The sequence below is a fragment of the Leuciscus leuciscus genome (assembly GCF_965113295.1).
Source record: "Leuciscus leuciscus genome assembly, chromosome: 23".
Taxonomy (NCBI): Eukaryota; Metazoa; Chordata; class Actinopteri; order Cypriniformes; family Leuciscidae; genus Leuciscus; species Leuciscus leuciscus.
In genome coordinates this window covers 33926577-33950154 of record NC_138747.1, presented here as the reverse complement: position 1 = coordinate 33950154, position 23578 = coordinate 33926577, and the positions used below count along the sequence as shown (strand labels likewise).

At 43.5% G+C, this 23578-nt stretch overlaps 2 long non-coding RNA genes across 2 annotated transcripts in view; one reads left to right on the top strand and one right to left on the bottom strand.

Moving 5' to 3' along the window:
* The window catches only part of LOC309487746, a 169919-nt gene extending 155108 nt beyond the window's left edge, over positions 1–14811 (top strand). The window contains exons 3-4 of the long non-coding RNA XR_014201915.1: positions 5038–5219; positions 13938–14811. This is a non-coding gene — a long non-coding RNA (uncharacterized lncRNA). The remainder of the gene's footprint in view (positions 1–5037; positions 5220–13937) is intronic.
* LOC309487745 overlaps positions 1–23578 on the bottom strand; it is a 167030-nt gene that overhangs the window by 78226 nt on the left and 65226 nt on the right. The window lies entirely within an intron of this gene.

Genomic DNA, 23578 nt, shown 5'->3' with positions numbered 1-23578 from the left:
GGTGCGTTCAGACTCGGCCATTTCCGAGAGCGTCAGCCAAAGATGTCTCTCAGACACGGTGAGAGAAGCCATAGTCCGTCCAATGGCTTGTGCTGCGGACTTAGTAGCACGAAGGGCGAGGTCCGTGGCACTCCTTAAGTCCGGCACGCAGATCGCGTCAGGTCCTTCCTCATCCAGCTTACGGAGGAGATCGGCCTGGAAGATCTGGAGCGTTGCCATGGTGTGCAACGCTGACGCAGCTTGCCCGGCGGCGGAGAAAGCGCGGCGGAGCAGGCTTGACGTCGTGCGGCAAGCTTTAGAGGGCAGGGCCGGCTTAGCGCGCCGTCCAGCGGAGGGCGGGCATAAGTGGGCCGCTATCGCCTCTTCAACCGGCGGCAGCGAGAGGTATCTTCTGTTCTTGGCATCGTCAACGGCGGAGAATGCCAAAGAAACAGCAGGACGCACTCTAGCAGAGTAGGGGGCGCTCCAGGACTTGGCGACTTCTTCGTGTAACTCAGGAAGAAAAGGCGCCGGTCTGGACGCAGGCGAAGCGCGCTCCCCAGGCAGGAAAAATCCATCCAGCCGGTTGTGAGCGGGCTGCTCAGGCGAAGACCACTCGAGGCCGAGGCTCACCGCGGCCTGTGCGAGTACTCGCATGAGTTCCGTCTCAATGGAAGCTCTCTTGCCTGACGACGTGCGGGCAGGGGGTGCAGGGTCCTCAGAGCCCGCCCAATCCTCACTGCCTGACGCCAGGATAGAGCAGGAATCATCCTCTCCCAGCAGGGCTTCCTCATCCGCGATATCAACGGAAGCGGCGGCAGGCGGCGGCCGCTGTCCGTCAGGAAGCGAAACAGAAGAAGCCGGGGAAGCAAGCGGGCGAACCGGCGAGCTTTGGCGGCTGAGGGAGGGTTCCGGGGCCCGCTGGGCACGGCGCTTTTTACGGCGCGACGCCGCGGCGGGCGGGGGAGCAGTCTCGGTGAAGACGGCTAGGCGAGTCCTCAGAGTCGCCATTGCCATCAGCTCGCAGTGAGGGCATCCGCCGTCAGCGAGCGCGAGAGCTGCATGTTCCTCACCCAGGCAGGAAACGCAGATCACGTGGCGGTCCCCGTCGCTGAGTGTGGCTCTGCACGAGCCGCAGGAAGGCATCTTTAAAAAGACGCTAGCTCTTTTAGAATGTGTGTCGCGGCGGCGACACACACACACAGAAATACAGTGTAATAAAAGAGAAGGATATAAGCGCCGGAAAGCGCAGCAGGAAGGCAGGAAGGCGGCGCGGCCAGCGACTTCAGTGACTCGTCCCGCTGAAGGTGCTCTCTCTCGACGGCGCGGCTTCTAATCCAGCTCCAGCGATGCGTGTGCTTCGCTTGAAGGATGAAAAATCAGATAATAGCTGCCTGCGAGCGATATTTATAGGCCTAGACCACGCCCATTTCGGCGGGACGTGACGCAGCGGGCGCGAAGTGCCCTGATTGGGTCTGACGTCACGCCAGGCCTCGCTCGATAGGCTGCTGCAGTTGCCGCAGAGCAGCCAATAGGCGCGCGAGCTGTCTCGCCTATGTCTGCATTGCTGCTGCAACGCGTTTTGCATTATTACAAAATTAAGGATAATTTTTGGCTTCAATATCTCGCGGAAAATGATTTTCCCCTAGCGTAAGATATCTTACGCAGTACGAGAGACCTCTCGTAAGAGAACTAAGCAACATTCCTATCATAGTTATCATGAGTGATGGCAGTAGTGCAGCAGAAACAAATAAAAGTAGTTTAAAAGTGAGATTTTCATTATTAGCTGCATAGCCTGAATGTGTGGACAGCATTTCATAAAATACAAAATGAGCAAGATTTTATAAATGTGCAATAGAACTTTACAGTCAGTTTGAAGCTAGACACATCTTCCACTGCGAAATAATCATTAAAATCATAAAAATGTATCTTTTCTTTGTATTTTATTTTCAATGATTTAACAAATGAATGCCATACATTCATTTGGCTGTATTTTGAGTTTCTTTTTATGATGTTGATACAGCTGCAGGGTGTGTGTGTGTGTGTGTGTGTGTGTGTGTGTGTGTTGTGTGTGTGTGTGTGTGTGTGTGTGTGTGTGTGTGTGTGTGTGTGTGTGTGTGTGTGTGTGTGTGTGTGTGTGTGTGTGTGTGTGTGACTTAAGAGGTGAGAGTATTCCCGGGCTGGGGAAGAGCCACAGGGGTTTAGTGGGGGCTGTAAGAGATAGCTGGCCAACCACTGCTCTGAGTCTCACTCCGCCTCTAGCTGGACTGGGGATGGACTGGGAACATTTCTTGCAAGAAATAAATATCTTTTAAGGACAATTTGAATCCTGATGTCTCTTATGCTGTGATGCTGTTTTGTTAGTTATTGTTTTTGCTGCAACACCTGTTACTTTACACTCTGTCCGTGAGTAGGCTAAACTATGTCTAATGTGTTTGATTAATATCTTTATGTTCAGTTATTGCCTCCTGCATTTTGTCCCGCTAGGTTACAAAGGAATAAACAGGCCTGTAGCCTATTTATAATAAATGTAATGGGCTGTAGGAAAGTTCCAGCACTTTATCATTCATTAAGGAAAGTCCATTCTGGTAAATGCTGTATAAAAACTACTAATGTAAACGTATTGATCCTCCACTCCTGCATTTTAACATGAATAGCCTATCATGGTCCTCGTTGGCACGCATTCATTTTTCTAGCTCCACCCGATTAAAATGGAGGCTCTGCCTTTATTTACCCGTTGCCATGGTGAATCGTAGTATAGAGACAGAGCGCATTTAGGCCACGCCCACACCGGGGGGGAAAACAAACCAACCGTCCCCATTGACTTTGCATTGCGAGAGGCTGCCTCATTTCTTGCTTCTAACAAAAGACAGAAAAATGCCTAAAAGCTGCTGTGTGACAAGGTGTACAGCAAACAAGCTAAAAAAAAACCAGAAATAAGTTTTTATTAGCTCTCGACCCCAAAAAACAAGTGTTTAGGACATAAAACTGGATACCTTCCATCAGGTTCAACATACACAGGTCACAGGTCACAGTCAACAGTTGACTGAACTAATTCTGATCAGCTGTTCTGGAACTCGGAGCTTCACATATCAGGCTCAGCTTTCTGAAACAGGGCCCAGTATTCCTGCTTGTTTACCGGTTTAGGAAAGAAAAACAATTGAAGTGACTTGTATTTCTCATTATACGTTGTGAGCACCTACAGATCAGTTATACTACATACAGTACATAGACCTGTCAGATCATATTTTATTACTAAATTATGCAAAAATGCAGGGAAATTTAAAGGATTCACGTATTACTTGTTGGCACTTCTGCATAACTGTGTCCTTGATGAGATCTAAAATTCATGTTGTATTTTCAGAGTAAGAGGAGATCACGGAGGAGAATATGTGGGGATAGTGGAATTAATGTTCAGACATTAACAGCTTCATTACGGGGAAAAGCGTACACAATCAGCGGTGAGTCAAACTTAATTTTGGAAGCCTAAAGGCAGTATTTATTAAGATGCCTACCATAAGCAATTGTAAGAACAGACAATATCCTCACCAACAAAATCTACTGGCCATGATCGCAAACATACAAAATAAAAAAACCTCTTAGAATTTAATTTATAGTATTAACTCTCATGTCAGCTGATTTCTATTAAAATGTATACAATAATCAATTTGAAACATGGCCATTTATTCAATGGCTGGGGAAAAGGTGAGTTATTCAAAGGATCTTAAAGGACACGTTATGAAAAATGTATTATTTTCCTCCTTTTAAAATTTTTTTTATACAGGATTGAGCGCCTCTGGCGTGGTTTGTTCATGAGTGTTACAGGAGTGTGTTACAATATCCTGCACTCTCTTGAGGACGAACACCTACCTGACATCAGCAACGTCCTACACATATTCTGCTGCCACTATGTTTTCAGGCAAGCCTAGATGTCTCCAGTGATGCGTGGGACAACCATCCCATCAGGACTGAGCAGAACCTGACACCAGATCAGTTGTGGCAGGTGGGCCAGACCCTTTACCCCGTTGCAGATCCTGATTCTGAGGTAAATAATGCATTAGTAATGTTGATCCTAAATCAATTAAAAAGCCAAATGCCAAAAAATGAAGGTTGTTCTGACTCTTGCCCCTTATTAATTGAAGTCCCTTTCTTGGGATTCAAAAAGCCATGGCTTGGTGCAAGCAAGAATAGGATTGTTTGTGTGCACCTCTAGTGAAGTGACAAGAATCTGAGCATAGCCAGGGCCCAAACTGAGCTTATCTCTGAGCTCTGAGTTCATTTCGTGTTTAATGACATTATGTAAAACACATTCAGACTATCAGCAGATAATAATGGAAAAACTCACTTTTAAACTACATTTCTTAATAATAATAATAATAATTCATTACATTTATATAGTGCTTTTCTCGCCACTCAAAGCGCTTTACATAGAAGGGGGGAATCTCCTCAACCACCACCAATGTGCAGCATCCACCTGGATGATACGACGGCAGCCATACTGCGCCAGAACGCCCACCACACACCAGCTTACTGGTGGAGAGGAGACAGTGATGAAGCCAATCAGTATATGGGGATGATTAGGAGGCCATGATGGACAGAGGCCAAGGGGCAAATTTGGCCAGGATGCCGGAGTTATACCCCTACTCTTTTCGAAGGACATCCTGGGATTTTTAATGACCACAGAGAGTCAGGACCTCAGTTTTACGTCTCATCCGAAGGACGGCAATTAATTGATTTCTTTGGATAAATTAGGAAAAAAATATACTATGGAAGTCAATGGTATCTAAAACTGTCTGGTTACTGACATTCTTCTAAATATCTTCCTTTCTGTTCAGCAGAAGAAAGAAATTCATACAGTTTTGAAACAACATGAGGGTGAGTATATGATGACAGAATTTTCATTTTTCGGTGGTGTATCCCTTTAAAGGAGCCGTATGTAAGATTGTGGCCAAAACTGGTACTGCAATCACTTTCAATCTGCAATCACTGGTACTGCAATCACGCATTACTGTAGAGCGGTGTATCCCCTCCCCCTCCCCCCTGACTCCAGGTTGCCAGATAGTCAAGTCAAGTCAAGTTTATTTGTATAGCGCTTTTCACAATACAGATTGCATCAAAGCAGCTTCACAGTATTAAATTAAAATAATACAACAAAGTTTGTTTCAAGAGGAATTTATTGATTGATTAAATTAAATTAAATATCCCCAAAATATCCCCAACTGAGCAAGCCAAAGGCAACAGTGGCAAGGAACCGAAAAACTCCATCAAGTGACCTAATGGTGTCCTAAAACTCCATCAGGTGCCTTAATGGAGAAAAAAACCCTTGGGAGAACCCAGGCTCAGTCGGGGGCCAGTTCTCCTCTGGCATTGGATAGAGGCCGGATTGTAGTTTGAACTGTAGGATTATATGAATTCCTGGCTGAAGAGATGCGACTTTAATCTAGCTTTAAACTGGGAGAGTGAGTCTGAGCAACGAACAGTATCAGGAAGACTATTCCAGAGTTTTGGAGCCAAATGTGAAAATGCTCTCCCTCCTTTGGTGGTTCTGGATATCCTAGGTATGACCAAAAGCCTTGAATTTAGTGATCTTAAAGAGCGCGATGGATTATAGGGCGATAGAAGATCCGTTAAATAGACTGGAGCTAAGCCGTTTAGGGCTTTATAAGTCAGTAGCAATACCTTGTAATTAATACGGAACTTTATAGGTAACCAATGCAGTGATGATAAAATCTGTGTTATATGATCATATTTTCTTGATCTCGTAAGAACTCTAGCGGCGGCATTTTGGACTAACTGTAGCTTGTTTATTGAGGATGCGGGACAACCAGCTAATAAAGCATTACAGTAATCCAGTCTCGAGGTCATGAATGCATGAACTAACTTTTCTGCATCAGAAACTGATAGCATATTACGTAGCTTAGCAATGTTTCTAAGGTGGAAAAAGGCTGTTTTTGTAACATATGAAATATGATTTTCAAAAGACAGGTTGCAATCGAGTATAACACCCAGGTCTTTTACTGTAGAGGATAAAGTAACAGGACATCCTATGATGTTAAAGTTGTATTGTGCGAGGTTTTGTGGGCGGTTTTTTGAACCGATAAGTATTACCTCTGTCTTGTCTGGATTTAATAAAAGAAAATTACGCGTCATCCAATCTTTTATATCTTTAACACACTCTGTCAATTTGGAAAATGTAGCGTTTTCATCCGGCCGTGATGAAATATATATTTGAGTGTCATCAGCATAACAATGGAAACTAATTCCATGTTTCCTTATAATATTTCCAAGTGGCATCATGTATATTGAAAATAACAGAGGGCCTAATACAGATCCCTGCGGCACTCCATAGTTTACTGGAGTTATGATCGATTTTTCTCCATTTAAATAGACAAAATGGTAGCGGTCAGATAGGTATGATTTGAACCAGCTTAGTGCTTGTCCTTGAACACCAGTATAATTTTGTAGTCGATCTAAGAGTATTGTGTGATCTATAGTATCGAACGCAGCACTAAGATCAAGTAAAACTAGTATTGAGATACAGCCTTGGTCAGAAGCTAAAAGTAAATCATTTGTGATTTTAACGAGCGCAGTTTCAGTGCTATGATGCGGTCTGAATCCAGACTGAAACTTTTCATAGATATCATTTTGTTGCAAGAAAGAGCCCAGTTGAGCGGACACCACTTTTTCTAATATTTTAGACATAAATGGAAGATTTGAAATGGGTCTATAATTTGCTAGATTATTATGATCTAATTGTGGTTTCTTAATGAGAGGTTTTATAACTGCCAGTTTAAATGTTCTTGGAACATGACCTAAAGATAAAGATGAGTTAATAATATTGAGGAGAGGCTCTTCCACTACAGGTAACACTTCTTTCAGTAGTTTAGTTGGTATAGGATCTAATAAACATGTTGTTGTTTTAGATGAAGTGATAAGTTTATTTAACTCTTTTTGTTCTGTAGTTGTAAAGCACTGTAATTGTTCTTGCGGGGTGATAATTGAAGCTGAATTATAAGGCGCGATTGAAGATTGAACGTTTATAATTGTGGTTCTGATGCTTTCTATTTTCTCAGTGAAGAAGTTCATGAAATCATTACTACTGAACTGTAACGGGATATTTTGTTCGGGTGACGTCTGTTTATGTGTTAGTCTAGCCACGGTGTTAAATAGAAACCTTGGATTGTTTTGGTTGTTTTCTATTAGTTTGCAGAGGTGCTCAGCCCTGGCAGCTTTTAGGGCCTTTTTATAACGTGACACACTGTCTTTCCACGCGATTCTAAAGACCTCTAAATTAGTTTGTTTCCATTTACGCTCTAAAATACGGGTTTCTCTCTTTAAAACATGCGTAGTATTGTTATACCATGGTGCTTTATTTTTCTCTCTGACCTTTTTTAATTTAATAGGTGCAACCACATCCAATGTTCTAGAGAGAATGGTGCTCATAGTGCTAGTTAGTTCTTCTAGTTCATCTGTTTGTTTGGGTTCAGGCAGCAGCTGAGACAGATTAGATAAGCAATTTGAGAAATTATCTATGGTGGATGGGAGGATTGTTCTGCCTGGTTGATAACGCGACGCCGCATGACATATTACAGCAGTACGTAATATGCAAGTTACCATGTAGTGATCAGTGACTTCATCACTTTGTGGAATGATATCTATATCGGTCGGATCGGTTCCATGTGATATAATTAAATCGAGTGTATGATTAAGACGATGAGTTGGTCCGGTGACGTTTTGCTTGACCCCAAATGAATTTAATAAATCTGTAAACGCAGCTCCTAACGCATCATTTGGATTATCTACGTGTATGTTAAAATCTCCAACAATTAATGCTTTATCGACATTGACTAATAGGTCTGAGAGAAAATCTGCAAACTCTTTTAGGAAATCAGCGTAAGGCCCTGGCGGTCTATATACGGTAGCCAAGGCTAGAGATAATAGGGATGTTTTTCTAACATCTAAGAGCGTAACATTTAGTACAAGTACTTCAAATGAAATAAACTTATAACCCGTTTTCTGAGTAACATTTAGAATATCTTTATAAATGGTTGCAACACCTCCGCCACGACCAATCAGACGGGGCTCATGCTTATAACAGTATCCAGCAGGAGTAGACTCATTAATACCGAAATAATCATTTGGTTTAAGCCAGGTTTCAGTAAGGCAAAGTACATCGAAGCTATTATCTGTGACTATTTCATTTACAATAACTGCCTTAGGTGTGAGTGATCTAATGTTTAGAAGACCTAGCTTTAGAAATAGTTTTTGTTTACTAATAGCAACATTTTCTGTTTTAATAACAATTAGATTTTTCCTAGATCCTGCATTAGATTTATTATTTGATCTCACTAAACGAGGAATAGACACGGTTTCTATGCAATGTTCTACACTAGTATTTATATCAGTTGAATTGGTGCAGCAGAGACTATGATTTGGACTTTTGGTTACTAGTCAAAGGGTATTTAACATTTTGGAGATGTTATCTGACAGAAGATCCGCTCCGAATCTGCTTGGGTGTAAGCCATCAGCACGGAAAAGCCTAGGACGCTCCCAAAACAGATTCCAATTATTTACAAAGAGCAGTTTCTGCTCATTGCACCATGACATTAACCATTCATTTAGCGCAAATAATCTGCTGAACTTTTCATGCCCTAGTCGGTACGTGGGAAGCGGTCCTGACACAATGATCGTTGTTTCAGGCGATGTGCTGCGTACCGTATCGAATAGATTCCTGAAGTCTTTCTTCAGAATCTCCGTCTGGCGCAGCCTGATGTAGTTCACTCCCGCGTGCAGGACCACAGTTCCGACGCGCTCGTCACCGTTCAGGATCTCGGGAACGCGAGCAGCGATTTCAGAAACACGAGCACCAGGGAAGCAGTGACTTTGCACCTTACTTTTACCTAACGTAGCGTGTACGTGCCGAACGATGGAATCGCCGATGATCACAGCATCGCGTTCTGTTTCGCGTAGAGGGGAGAAGCGGTTTTGTGTGGATAACTCGAAAACCGGGAGGGTCGGAGAAAGTCTTGGTCTAAACCTGACTCGCGTCTTCCGCTGCGGAACCACCCAGGCTTCGTGGTGGCGTGTTGGAGCCGGAGTGAACGAGACCATGGCTGATTGCGACCGATGCTGAGGAACGCACGGAGTAGACGCGGTCGGAGTCAGCGGGTTAGTAACGTTAAACACTGATTTGTGTGCATCAGCGCGTGATGTTTCAAGAGCCAAACACCGGTCTCTCAGCTCGGCCTGTCTCAATAAAAGGTTGTGGATCTGTTTCTCAACAGCTTCCAGCTCAGACTGCAGTGCGTGAAGCTCAAATGTGTCCTCACCTGCACCAAGCGGTAGACTACTTACATCTGATATATTCGCCATTTTAACAGATGGACAGTGAGTTAGCAACGAAGCTACCAGTGATGCTATCAATATTAATACTAATTTATATTATAAGTTTGTTTGTAAATGAGTGTGGAGAAGACGCGTTCAGCCGTGATCCACGGACGTAACCTTTAAGAGTATGCAGCGTTGGATCACTAATAGGCTTGAGACGCGTCTGCTCAACAGTCCGCGTTGTAACTATGAGGTTTTTTAGTGGTAGGGGTGTAGAGTAGACGCACGATAGGCGAAAAAAAAGTGTTTGTTTATAAGTGAGTGTGGAGAAGACGTGTTCAGCCGTGATCCACGGACGTAACCTTTAAGAGTATGCAGCGTTGGATCACTAATAGGCTTGAGACGCGTCTGCTCAACAGTCCGCGTTGTAACAATGAGGTTTGAGCAGTAGTGCTTCTCAGTGAGGAAAAGTAGAAAATGTTCGTTGTAAGCGAGTTTAAAGAGAAAAATCAAGAATTATAAATCAGATCGATAGAGCTCCAAAAACAACAACGCATTCAGACGCAACGCATGATAATGACAGGACAAGACATTACTCACCGTGTTTGTTGAGTGTTTCTTATTCACCTGAGCTTTTATGAACTCAAAGGCGCGAGAGAAAATAAATAAATAAAAATAGCTGAGCGCAAGGGTGGCGCGTTAACAGGCTAGCGAATTACTAGCGTGTTGTGCGTCATGGTTGGGTAAGCTGTATTTAGTAGTAATATAAACAACTAGAAATTGTAGTAAATGATGGTTCAAAACAAGGAAATACGAGGCTAAGACGGAGCTTACAGCACCGAAGCAGACACACTCACAGCAGGCAGCGAGAAAAATCAAGAATTATAAATCAAATCGATAGAGCTCCAAAAACAACAACGCATTCAGACGCGACGCATGATAATAACAGGACAAGACATTACTCACCGTGTTTGTTGAGTGATTCTTACTCACCTGAGCTTTTATGAACTCAAAGGCGCGAGCGCGCGAGAGAAAAATAAATAAATAAAAATAGCTGAGCGCACGGGTGGCGCGTTAACAGGCTAGCGAATTACTACCGTGTTGTGCTAGTAGCAACGGAAGCCAGCGATGTTGGGCAAGCCGTATTTAGTAGTAGTATAAACAACTAGAAATTGTAGTAAATTATGGTTCAAAACAAGATAGGCTGCAGGATCCAGCAGGAACGTTTGTAGCAGCAGCTGTGGTAACTAGAGCTGAGCTGGCAACCCGGATGCCGAAACACTACTGACTTCGTGATTGGTAGATAGCCGGAGGGTGGAGCTTCAGGCCAAAACACAACATGACAACATCAACATCAGTTGAGGGCTGCAACTTCACTTTTTAAATGACAATATCCTGGCCGGACTACTGTTGTCAGTGATATAAGTATTTGAAATGAACATGACTTCTTAATGTCTAGTGACATATCAGGGCCATTTTATGATTAACTGAAATACATTTCTTACATACAGCTCCTTTAATGTCCACAGAGTCACAGTGTAGCCTATAGATTTTATCCTGTGATGAAGAGAAATCCACGATGTCCGGAGATTCTCTCCGTCATCGATGACAGATTAATCATAAAGTGGTCATGTTCAAGATCATGTTTGGGTAAAAAAAAACAAAAAAAACAATCTAACCGGGATTTCAATGTTTCTAAAGACGTAAATGCTTTCAGATATGTGCTTTGATAGCAACATTATGAATGAGGAAAACTCAGCGTTTGTTCACAGCGTAAGTTGCGAGGGTTACTGATCTACAGTTTCTCTCATCTCGCTCTCTGAAACTGAAAACCCAGAGTTTCCCCTCATCTCAGGCTGAACATACTCAGAGTTTTCACTAAACCCGCTTTCTGAAACAGGGCCCAGGTCTTTTCTTGGTCTTGAATATGTAATTAACGCAATCAATGATTCATTTATTTACATAAAATAGAATCCATTTTTCTACATTGTCTGAAATGATTAGCTGTTTTGTAATAAGTAGTGATATGGGCACAGTGCACAAGTGTAAATTTGTTCAATAACATTTAATATGCATAATTTTTACACGCATGTCTTTGTCAGGGAATACCCATCCCAGAGATTCAATAGGAGGAGTGTGGCTACACAAATGAGCCTCATTCCGGGATCAATATCCCTGAACTGGACAGTCCTCTTTTGGATCTGGAAATGATAGCACTGCGAGACAACATGGATCCATTGCAGCGATCGGACTGTTTGGGGGTGGATATATACCTCAGCACTGTCCAATACGTTGAGAACTTAATTGAGGCAAGATAAAAGAGCATGTGGCTCTCTTGCCACTTTCCAGTGGCTTCCTGTGACTTCGACCACAAATTTAACAGAAACTACTTTAGAACATTTCAAATGATATTTTGATTGTGCCTTATGCTAGGAGCCCAGGATCCCCAGGAACCCTAACCCTAACCCAGGACACTACACATGAATACAGTAAGTTAGTATGAATTTTATAAATAAGAAGTTTGTATTCTGTTTTACTTGCGCTTTGCATGCTATTTGTAAATAAGACATTTTAATAAAGAACTGATTTATTGCTTTAAAGAAAGTCCTGTATTTTTTAACCCTTGTCCCTGTAATGTTTGGAATTGGTCCAATATTGAGTGAGAAGACCATTTCCAATGTCTACATAAACCAGGGCAATTGTGCTACATAAAGAATAAGACCATAACAATGCTTGTTTAACACCTTTAATGTTGTTCAAGGGAACATAAAATTCTGGGAAGTTGAAATATTTATCAAATGTAGCAGTACAGTTGTATTTACAACACATCACTGTAAAGGGGTAACATATCTAGACAAATCGGCTTTACAAAACCAACATCGTTAGAACATTCATCATTTAGAACATTACTGTAAAAGGGCAACAGTAATATTGGAAAATTGGTATCTACCTAAACATCTGAATGTATTAAACATGTACTAGCTGTATAAACTGTTCAATAATTACAACTACATGTCTATGGAAGTCTGAGCTTAAAGGGATTCTTCAGGATTTAGCATTAAGCTTTGTATTAGTAGAAAACCTGTAGCATTTTCGTATTACCGTGCTTCCCTCCCTCATATCCCCCTGAGACGAGAGATTTATGTATTTTTTTGTCTGGAAAAAATCCTCTGATGACGCAAAAATCGTCATTTTGCGTCATCGGAGGATTTTTTGGCCAGAGGCGAGAGACTACAGCCAGTAGGAGGAGCTGTCCCGCATGTGTTCAGCCCGCCCATAGAGGGATCTCACTCACAGAATGTACACAGTATCAGCCGTCTTTCTTTGGAAGCTAAGCTAACAGGCTCTTGTTCTGTGGAGAAAGCTGAGTAGTAGGGGTTACCATTCTCTTTTTCCCGGACACGTCCGGCTGTCGAGATCGTCCAAAATGTCCGGGATTCGGCTTTTGCTTTCTGCAGTCGCCATTCATTATTTACATGCACACATTTTGTTTCAATCTAACTGAATTCATTCCGGTTGGTGAATCTGAATGTAGTGTTTACATGAACGCTAAACAAGTGATCGGTTGATGTGCGTTTTAACATTGCTAAGAAAATTCCCGCTCCTCCGTGAGAGATACGAGACCGGTGCGTCTCAGTAATCACGCCACCGGCCTCGCGCCGTTCTCCCGCGCCCCTCAGCCTCGTCCTGCTCGCCGTTCCCCCGCGCCCCTCAACCTCGTCCTGCTCGCCGTTCCCCCGCGCCCCTCAGCCTCGTCCTGCTCGCCGTTCTCCCGCGCCCCTCAACCTCGTCCTGCTCGCCGTTCCCCCGCGCCCCTCAGCCTCTTCCTGCTCGCCGTTCTCCCGCGCAATGATTATCCAATGATTATCCAATATCCAGACTAATCCAATGATCAGGATTAGTCTGATCATTGGCATAGGTGATCTCCCGCGCTGATCACCTATGCCAATGATCAGACTAATCCTCGTAAACGAAGAATTTATTATCTTTATATACATGGGACGGGTAGGTCCACGGAGGCTTCCATGTAGTTCCGCCATCTTGAAAAACTATAATAGCAGAGAGGGACAAAAAGTACTAGGCCAACGCGTTTCCACAACGCGTTTTCGTTCAGAACCAGCGTCACGTGATTGAAGCCAGCAGAAGCGGAGGAGCAGAGCAGTGAGAGGCGCTTGTCACTGCCGCGGCAAGTTTAAAAGGATGCACACTGCACGATTATTTATACACCGTTCATTCATACATACATATGAGTCACAGGATAAGGAGTCCTCGTCGTCGAAAAAAAAGTCCAAAATAGACCGAAAAAGGAAACGTGACCGGAGATTACAAAAACAAGGGTTAATGTCGGGAAAGCTAATGCAGGAGAAAGCTTTCAAAAGAGACCCTGAAGTTGCCTGCTTTCTTCTCGACAGGTAAGTCAATGTTACGGTCTTAATTACAAGCTTTTTTTCATTGCTTGGTTGTGTAGGCTACTTTATTATATAGACAGTAGAACATTTATAGTTAAAAGTTAAACAGGCTCTTTGATGAATAGCAGCTACTGAGTAAAGTAACGTTAGAGAAGGCTCTGATGATGATGATATCTAACAATGCACGTAGGCCTACTTCAAAAAATATAACGAGTAAAGAAGGCATTACTAATAACCATAGTTAATGTTTTTCACAGTCAGTAATTCATACTGTAACATTCTTTTTTTCGTTGTTTCAAGTTTCAGTTTGTTTTAAATAACAAACCTGTTCACCCGAAGAAAAACTCGAAGTGCTATTATAAGACATCCTGTCAAAGCTTTTTGGTACATAACGGCTACCGTAGATGCAACGCGCATTTGAAAAAGTGAGGCGCTGGAGAGCACTATTCGTTTGAATGCAAAATACAATTTCACCACTAGATGGGAGAAATTCCTACACAATGTCCCTTTAATATTTAAATAGTTGTTATTCATTTCTGTAGTATACTCACTCAAAGCCTTTGAAGGCAGCATTCTGCTTCACGAGCCACTCTCCACTGGATAAACACACATCTGTTCATCTGTCCCTGTAACATCCAGACAAGATTCACGTTACCTCTGTGATGAGCTCAACACTACATTTACATGTTGAGGTTGTTTTAACTTTTTATCCAACATAAATGTTCCTCAATTTATCAACAGTAATGAACAAATAAAATAGATAACTTATGTTTAGTTACTTTATAAATTTGTTCTACATAGCACACATTCATCACTCAGATGTCTATTTCATGTTGTGATGTGCTCTTCTGCAATACTTACTGAAGATTTTCCTGTCAGATGTAAATAGACATTTAAAATAAGCATCTTTACGATGTATATGGTTTATGTAAATCCACGTTAGAGACGTAACTTACGTGTCCTTACTGGAGCTCCCCTGTTAGCTAACGTTATACATAATAAAACGTGTTTTTACAGCAAAATCACAACTATACTACACTGTGTAACGTCTTTACACCTTCAACAGTTTACTCTACAGTAGTTCAACACATGCAATTTTAACACAAGGAACCGTGTTTACTCACATTTGAAAGCACCCGCGTCGACGATCTCTGCGATGTTTGATAATGACGTTTCCTCTCGCGTGGCCTCCTGGGATAGAAGAGTATCCATCAGTCCTGATCCTCAGCCTCGTCCTGCTCGCCGTTCTCCCGCGCCCCTCAGCCTCGTCCTGCTCGCGTTCTCCCGCGCCCCTCAGCCTCGTCCTGCTCGCCGTTCTTCCGCGCCCCTCAGCCTCGTCCTGCTCGCCGTTCTCCCTCGTCCTGCTCGCCGTTCCTTCCGTGCCCCTCAGCCTCGTCCTGCTCGCCGTTCTCCCGCGCCCCTCAGCCTCGTCCTGCTCGCCGTTCCCCCGCGCCCCTCAGCCTCGTCCTGCTCGCCGTTCTCCCGCGCCCCTCAGCCTCGTCCTGCTCGCCGTTCTCCCGTGCCCCTCAGCCTCGTCCTGCTCGCCGTTCTCCCGCGCCCCTCAGCCTCGTCCTGCTCGCCGTTCCCCCGCGCCCCTCAGCCTCGTCCTGCTCGCCGTTCTCCCGCGCCCCTCAGCCTCGTCCTGCTCGCCGTTCCCCCGCGCCCCTCAGCCTCGTCCTGCTCGCCGTTCTCCCGCGCCCCTCAGCCTCGTCCTGCTCGCCGTTCTCCCGCGCCCCTCAGCCTCTTCCTGCTCGCCGTTCTCCCGCGCCCCTCAGCCTCGTCCTGCTCGCCGTTCTCCCGCGCCCCTCAGCCTCGTCCTGCTCGCGTTCTCCCGCGCCCCTCAGCCTCGTCCTGCTCGCCGTTCTCCCGCGCCCCTCAACCTCGTCCTGCTCGCCGTTCTCCCGCGCCCCTCAGCCTCGTCCTGCTCGCCGTTCTCCCGCGCCCCTCAGCCTCGTCCTGCTCGCCGTTCTCCCTCGTCCTGCTCGCCGTTCTCCCGTGCCCCTCAGCCTCGTCCTGCTCGCCGTTCTCCCGCGCCCCTCAGCCTCAGGGCCGCGGGAAGAGGTTTTAGGTTGGGGGTGCTGATATTTTTTTTTGGGGGGGGGTATAGGGGCGTCACCACTTTTGAATAAGAAACAATATCAAGACTATAAAACTCCTCAAAAAACGCGCACACACTCAAACCTGACTGCACATCACATTTTTGACTTTATTGATTCTGCTTTTATTCCGGAGTCCCTTTTATTTTATTGCTCCGGAGTCGCATATCAGTCACAAAATGCGCCACGGGGAAGAAAAAAACATCTATAGCCTAAGTCGCACTGGACTAAGTCGCATTTTTTTAGAAATTTATTTCACAAAAAAAAAATTTAAAAATTTTACAGACAGTTCTCCGTTACGGACGTGAGCGCTCTAAAGCGGCACTAAAATAATGTTTTAAAACTTTCACAGAGACCTCAAACTGAAAGCACAAAGCCTGTCTTTAAATTTAATTTCGTTTTGTATTAATTGTATCTTAATTTTAATCGATGTTTCATCAACAAATTGGATTTAATAAGAAGTAGCCTAAATATAGGCTATTAGAAAATAAATAATCAGGATACGGAGGCGCTGGCGAACCTGGAGCTCGTCTCATAATGAAACTCGGCGTAGGCCTATAAGGTAGCCTATTGCCTCACAGACCTGAGACATATAGATAGCTTGAAATGTCTACTTTTAAGCAGAACAATTCAAAACGAAAGAAAACAGACTGCGCTGCTTATGTAATTCGTATGAAATGTGCATTTCTCTCTGGCGCTGCGAAGATCGCGAGTCGTCAACTTCATCTGTCTAGCCGACAATGACATAAAAAATAACTGTTTTATTAGTAAACAATTAAAATGTCTCCTGCTATATTTTACATATTTGCCTGTTCCTTACAAAACACTGACAGTGGGGTTTTTGAGTTTTTTTTTTGTTTGTTTTTTTTTAGCAGCTGCGGACAAATTCTTTCGACACACAAACACACACAATATTACATAACACTCTGCGCTTATGTTTTAAAAAGATAATTTAACATATAAATAACAATTTTTAAATAGTGTTTATTACAAATAAATGACTAAATGCTAAAAATTTATACATTTTAATGAACAAACATATGCGTTGCATTTACAATTCTGTGAAAACGGGGTGCTGCAGCACCCCCAGCACCCCCACTTCCCGCGGCCCTGCTCAGCCTCGTCCTGCTCGCGTTCTCCCGCGCCCCTCAGCCTCGTCCTGCTCGCCGTTCTCCCGCGCCCCTCAGCCTCGTCCTGCTCGCCGTTCCCCCGCGCCCCTCAGCCTCGTCCTGCTCGCCGTTCCCCCGCGCCCCTCAGCCTCGTCCTGCTCGCCGTTCCCCCGCGCCTCTCAGTCTCGTCCTGCTCGCCGTTCATCCTGCTCGCCGTTCCCCCGCGCCCCTCAGCCTCTTCCTGCTCGCCGTTCTCCCGCGCCCCTCAGCCTCGTCCTGCTCGCCGTTCTCCCGCGCCCCTCAACCTCGTCCTGCTCGCCGTTCCCCCGCGCCCCTCAGCCGCTTCCTGCTCGCCGTTCTCCCGCGCCCCTCAGCCTCGTCCTGCTCGCCGTTCTCCCGCGGCCCTCAGCCTCGTCCTGCTCGCCGTTCTCCCGCGCCCCTCAGCCTCTTCCTGCTCGCCGTTCTCCCGCGCCCCTCAGCCTCGTCCTGCTCGCCGTTCTCCCGCGCCCCTCAGCCTCTTCCTGCTCGCCGTTCTCCCGCGCCCCTCAGCCTCGTCCTGCTCGCCGTTCTCCCGCGCCCCTCAGCCTCGTCCTGCTCGCCGTTCTCCCGCGCCCCTCAGCCTCGTCCTGCTCGCCGTTCTCCCGCGCCCCTCAGCCTCGTCCTGCTCGCCGTTCCCCCGCGTCCCTCAGCCTCATCCTGCTCGCCGTTCCCCCGCGGCCCTCAGCCTCGTCCTGCTCGCCGTTCTCCCGCGCCCCTCAGCCTCGTCCTGCTCACCGTTCTCCCGCGCCCCTCAGCCTTGTCCTGCTCACCGTTCTCCCGCGGCCCTCAGCCTCGTCCTGCTCGCCACAGTAAACATAATGAATGGCGACTGTAGAACGCAAAAGCCGAATCCCGGACATTTTGGGCGATCTTGATATCCCGGGCAAACTCGTCACGGAGATTCACTAGTAGCCTAACCTTGTTGTTTAACTGCGCTCTCTAACCGGGAGGCGTGGCTTGGGAGTGGCCTCGTAGAGCAGCGAAGCAAGTGCATTCTGGGAGTTGTTGTCTTTCATCCACATGAGCCAAAAATATATTTTCTGGCTTTTCTCAGTCTAGAAAGCTCCAAATTCAAAAATAATTTCACATTTCTTCTACATAAATGACCCATTTTAAATACACATTCATCTTTTCAGAGGTGAAGTATCCCTTTAATGAACTTGAGAGGCCAAGAAAGCTGCCACAGCTCTCAAAGAGATGATCTTTATATGATCCAAGCTCATTGCACTGCAGAGGACATCACAGAAGTACACTAGCAGATAGATTAAGAACATGAAAATCACTAAAGAACTAGTGCAAATTACAGAAAACACCGGCTAAAGACAATCACCAAACCAACTCAGGTGAAGGTAGTGCCTGACAATCAAGTAGAAGAATCAAACTTTATAATGGTAATGGTGCATAAATTAGCAGGAATTGCTCTTTTAAGTGATTCCATTTCAAAAGAGGGACTGAGTGCAAGAAGTCCAAAGCCAGAGCGGTAACACTTTACGGTAAGGGTACATGAATTATCATGAATTCATGTATAAATTCATGCATGAAATATGCATTCATTCATGCATTAATATCTCATGAATCATCAGGAACTAACACGAGTTCAACATTTTTCATTCATGACTTCATGGATGAACAACACCTTAATTAAAACATTAACTAGGATGAGTACATCATCATGAATTATGATTTATTACGCATGATCATGATGTTTTCTTTGTTCACACAAAAAATTGGTCTTTACCACCTATTGTGGATAAAGCTATGGTTATGGTACATGAATCATCATGAATTCATGCATAAAAAAGTATTAATTCATGCATGCAAGACTACTCTTCGAATTATTAAAGGAATGTACAAAAATCCACATTATCTAATGCATGCATACAGGCTAGAACAGTATATCAATTAATGTGAGAACTTTTTTCTGTAAACTTAAATACTGACGTATTTACAGCACTAAGTATAACATTTACGTATTGACAGCACAAAAACGTAATTTATTTACGTATAAACAACTTATACAAATTTGGACGTACAAATTTGGACGTATTCCTATTTAACTTATGCATATTAAAATCGTGGCATTAATGTTTTGACTCTATTGCATTCAATTGTCTTATCAATTACATTTTCAGTCGCATTTATTAATAGCCTACAGTTTAACGTTATAATAACATTAGGCTAGGCTACTCATAAATAATAACATTTCGCTCTGTTCGTGCCTTCTGCTGCAAACTCATTTTGGAGGATTAGCCTACATGGTGTTCAACAAGAATACACCATAAAAATACCTCCTTTAATCGTTTAACCATTTTGTAATATTTGGTTTATTTTCCGTGAAAAAGGCGTTTTCTCCTATAGACTCATAATACACTAAAACACAACCAAAATTTACAAAAGAAATACATTTTATTAGCTTAATGTGATCCAAATCTTTAGAATCCATACGTTGTTTGCAAGAAACAGATCCAAATGCAGCCCTTTATCCAGTGATCTTCATCTCCATTTCTCAGCAGAGACCGTCCGTCAACGTCAAATTCCGCGCTCGTGAAGAATTCAAATTCAAAAATTGCGCCCGAAGCGTTACGACATGTTTTACGGCAGTGATATCAAACGCGCATTGGCTCTCGCATGCTTCGTCACAGATTGCGACATGCCGTGTTTAAGTTGTGTACTACATTTGAAATGGAGAAGCGCGCGCGCCTTCACAGAGCGAACAGCAAACCGAAACCGAATCAACATTTTCATGGATTAATAACTTAATTTCTGCTCTGTAACGTTACCTCATACAAAACTATTATATACTGAGAGTAGTGATGGGCAGATCGAGGCTTCGTGAAGCAATAAAACAGTTGAACCAAATGGGCCATATTGTTTCGAGGTTTCGAATCAATCCGACACCCGTCTCAACGGTGACACCTAGTGGTCACTTGCAGGTGTTGATCTGAAACAACCTTGACGGGCCATTAAAAAATTTTAGTTTTTTGTATTATTGTATTTTTCTAATAGGCCTATGTGAAGCTTGTAACCTATAGGTTCCTCACTGTGCATAATGTTATTTTGGTCCTGCAAAATGAATATTAATAAAAGAAATCAAGCCACAATGTCTCACTTTTTTAGAGATTTTTATTAAAAAATATTAATTTCTCTGCTGTGGAAGGACTTACCCTACTTCTTTTTTTACAGATAATTTCTCCATCCTTTGAAAAAATCCTCTCATAAGGGACACTTGTTGTTGGCATGCAAAGATATTTTTTAGCTAGGACATAGAAATGAGGAAAGATTACTGCTCTCTCTTTCCAGTAAGTTAGTGGATCATGAGTTCTGGGCAAATACGCAAATTTCAAATTCTCCTCAAATGGCGCATCATGGATGATGTATTGTTGCAGTAGGCTAGCAGCCGATCACAATACACACATCTCACTTTATTTGGGGTTTCTAAACGGAAATGCTCCCACACCACAGATGTACGGCATCTCTTCTGGGGAGCCTCCATCCAAATCTATCTATGTATCTATCTATATGAATCTATCTATGTATCTAGATATGTGTCTATAATCTATCTATGTATCTAGATATGTACCTAGACATGTATCTATAATCTATCTATGTATCTAGATATGTATCTATAATCTGATCTATGTATCTAGATATGTATAATCTATCTATGTATCTAGATATGTACCTAGATATGTATCTAGATATGTATCTATAATCTATCTATGTATCTAGATATGTATCTATAATCTATCTATGTATCTAGATATGTATCTATAATCTATCTATGTATCTAGATATGTATCTATAATCTATCTATGTATCTAGATATGTATCTAGATATGTACCTATAATCTATCTATGTATCTAGATATGTACTGTATCTATAATCTATCTATGTATCTAGATATGTATCTATAATCTATCTATATATGTATCTATCTATAATCTATGTATTTATATATGTATCTATAATCTATCTATATATGTATCTATCTATTAATCTAGCTGTCTATATATATTTATATCTATGTATCTATTAAGTTGTCACTATATGTATACTCTGTCTGTCTCTAGCCTATCAGTCAATGTGTTGTGTAAATTTAAATGTAAGCCTAAATAGCCTATAACTAATCAAATCGCACTATGTCACTATATCACCAAAAATCCGTTATCTCAAAATCAAACTCCTCTCACAAAAACCCACAAGGTTAATATGCATTGATTTCACTTTTATACAGATGTGCGATTGTGTGGTCTGTTCCCGCCCGTGTCAATCAAACGCTGATTCGGCGGACCACACCTGATGAAACACTGTGAAACACTTCGAGGCTTCGTTTGGCCATAGTCACGTGACATGGGTGTTTTGAATCACGCTTTGGATTAGTGTTTCGAAACATCTGCGCTTCGGGATCTCGCAAAGCTTCGGAACGACTGTTTCACGTCAGCCATCCCTAACTGAGAGGACTGAGACACATCGTCATGTGAACGACTTTTGGTACCGGTTTTGACATTTTCTCAATAAATAAATGATTGTGATTGTCTGTCTGTTGTTTTAACTTAATTTATAATTGTAGCCTACGTAGTTTTAAGAAATGGTTAGGTTTAGTGGTAGGGGTAGGATTAGTGGCTCAAACTATCTTTTAATGCTATATTGTTAATAAAACTGCTATTTCCCTACACATATCTGTCCATTACGTTTTATCCTTTTAATATTGTCTACGGTATAAAACCGGTATGTTTAGGTGTGGGAGTAGGGTTAAGGGATCTTACATTTATAATCTATAAAATGGTAAAAGGGAAATTATACAGATATCTTTATGATATGAAATATTCGTAAATAGTTTAACGTACGTTTTGTAGCTGTAAAATCGTAATAATGTTACGCTTAAACGTTGCAGAAACGTCCATATTATACGTTCTCTTATGAGAGGTCTCTCGTACTGCGTAAGATATCTTACGCTAGGGGAAAATCCTTTTTCCGCGAGATATTGAAGCCAAAAATTATCCTTAATTTTGTAATAATGCAAAACGCGTTGCGGCAGCATGCAGACATAGGCGAGACAGCTCGCGCGCCTATTGGCTGCTCTGCGGCAACTGCAGCAGCCTATCGAGCGAGGCCTGGCGTGACGCCAGACCCAATCAGGGCACTTCGCGCCCGCTGCGTCACGTCCCGCCGAAATGGGCGTGGTCTAGGCCTATAAATACCGCTCGCAGGCAGCTATTATCCGATTTTTCATCCTTCAAGCGAAGCACACGCATCGCTGGAGCTGGATTAGAAGCCGCGCCGTCTGAGAGAGAGCACCTTCAGCGGGACGAGTCACTGAAGTCGCTGGCCGTGCCGCCTTCCTGCCTTCCTGCTGCGCTTTCCGGCGCTTATATCCTTCCCTTTATTACACTGTACTTTTGTGTGTGTGTGTGTGTCGCCGCCGCGACACACATTCTAAAAGAGCTAGCGTCTTTTTAAAGATGCCTTCCTGCGGCTCGTGCAGAGCCACACTCAGCGACGGGGACCGCCACGTGGTTTGCGTTTCCTGCCTGGGTGAGGAACATGCAGTTCTCGCGCTCGCTGACGGCGGCTGCCCTCACTGCGAGCTGATGGCAATGGCGACTCTGAGGACTCCCCTAGCCTTCTTCACCGAGACTGCTCCCCCGCCCGCCGCGGCGTCGCGCCGTAAAAAGCGCCGTGCCCAGCGGGCCCCGGAACCCTCCCTCAGCCGCCAAAGCTCGCCGGTTCGCCCGCTTGCTTCCCCGGCTTCGTCAGCCTCGCTTCCTGACGGACAGCGGCCGCCGTCTGCCGCCGCTTCCGTTGACATCGTGGATGAGGAAGCCCTGCTGGGAGAGGATGATTCCTGCTCTATCCTGGCGTCAGGCAGTGAGGAGTTCAACATTTTTCATTCATGACTTCATGGATGAACAACACCTTAATTAAAACATTAACTAGGATGAGTACATCATCATGAATTATGATTTATTACGCATGATCATGATGTTTTCTTTGTTCACACAAAAAATTGGTCTTTACCACCTATTGTGGATAAAGCTATGGTTATGGTACATGAATCATCATGAATTCATGCATAAAAAAGTATTAATTCATGCATGCAAGACTACTCTTCGAATTATTAAAGGAATGTACAAAAATCCACATTATCTAATGCATGCATACAGGCTAGAACAGTATATCAATTAATGTGAGAACTTTTTTCTGTAAACTTAAATACTGACGTATTTACAGCACTAAGTATAACATTTACGTATTGACAGCACAAAAACGTAATTTATTTACGTATAAACAACTTATACAAATTTGGACGTACAAATTTGGACGTATTCCTATTTAACTTATGCATATTAAAATCGTGGCATTAATGTTTTGACTCTATTGCATTCAATTGTCTTATCAATTACATTTTCAGTCGCATTTATTAATAGCCTACAGTTTAACGTTATAATAACATTAGGCTAGGCTACTCATAAATAATAACATTTCGCTCTGTTCGTGCCTTCTGCTGCAAACTCATTTTGGAGGATTAGCCTACATGGTGTTCAACAAGAATACACCATAAAAATACCTCCTTTAATCGTTTAACCATTTTGTAATATTTGGTTTATTTTCCGTGAA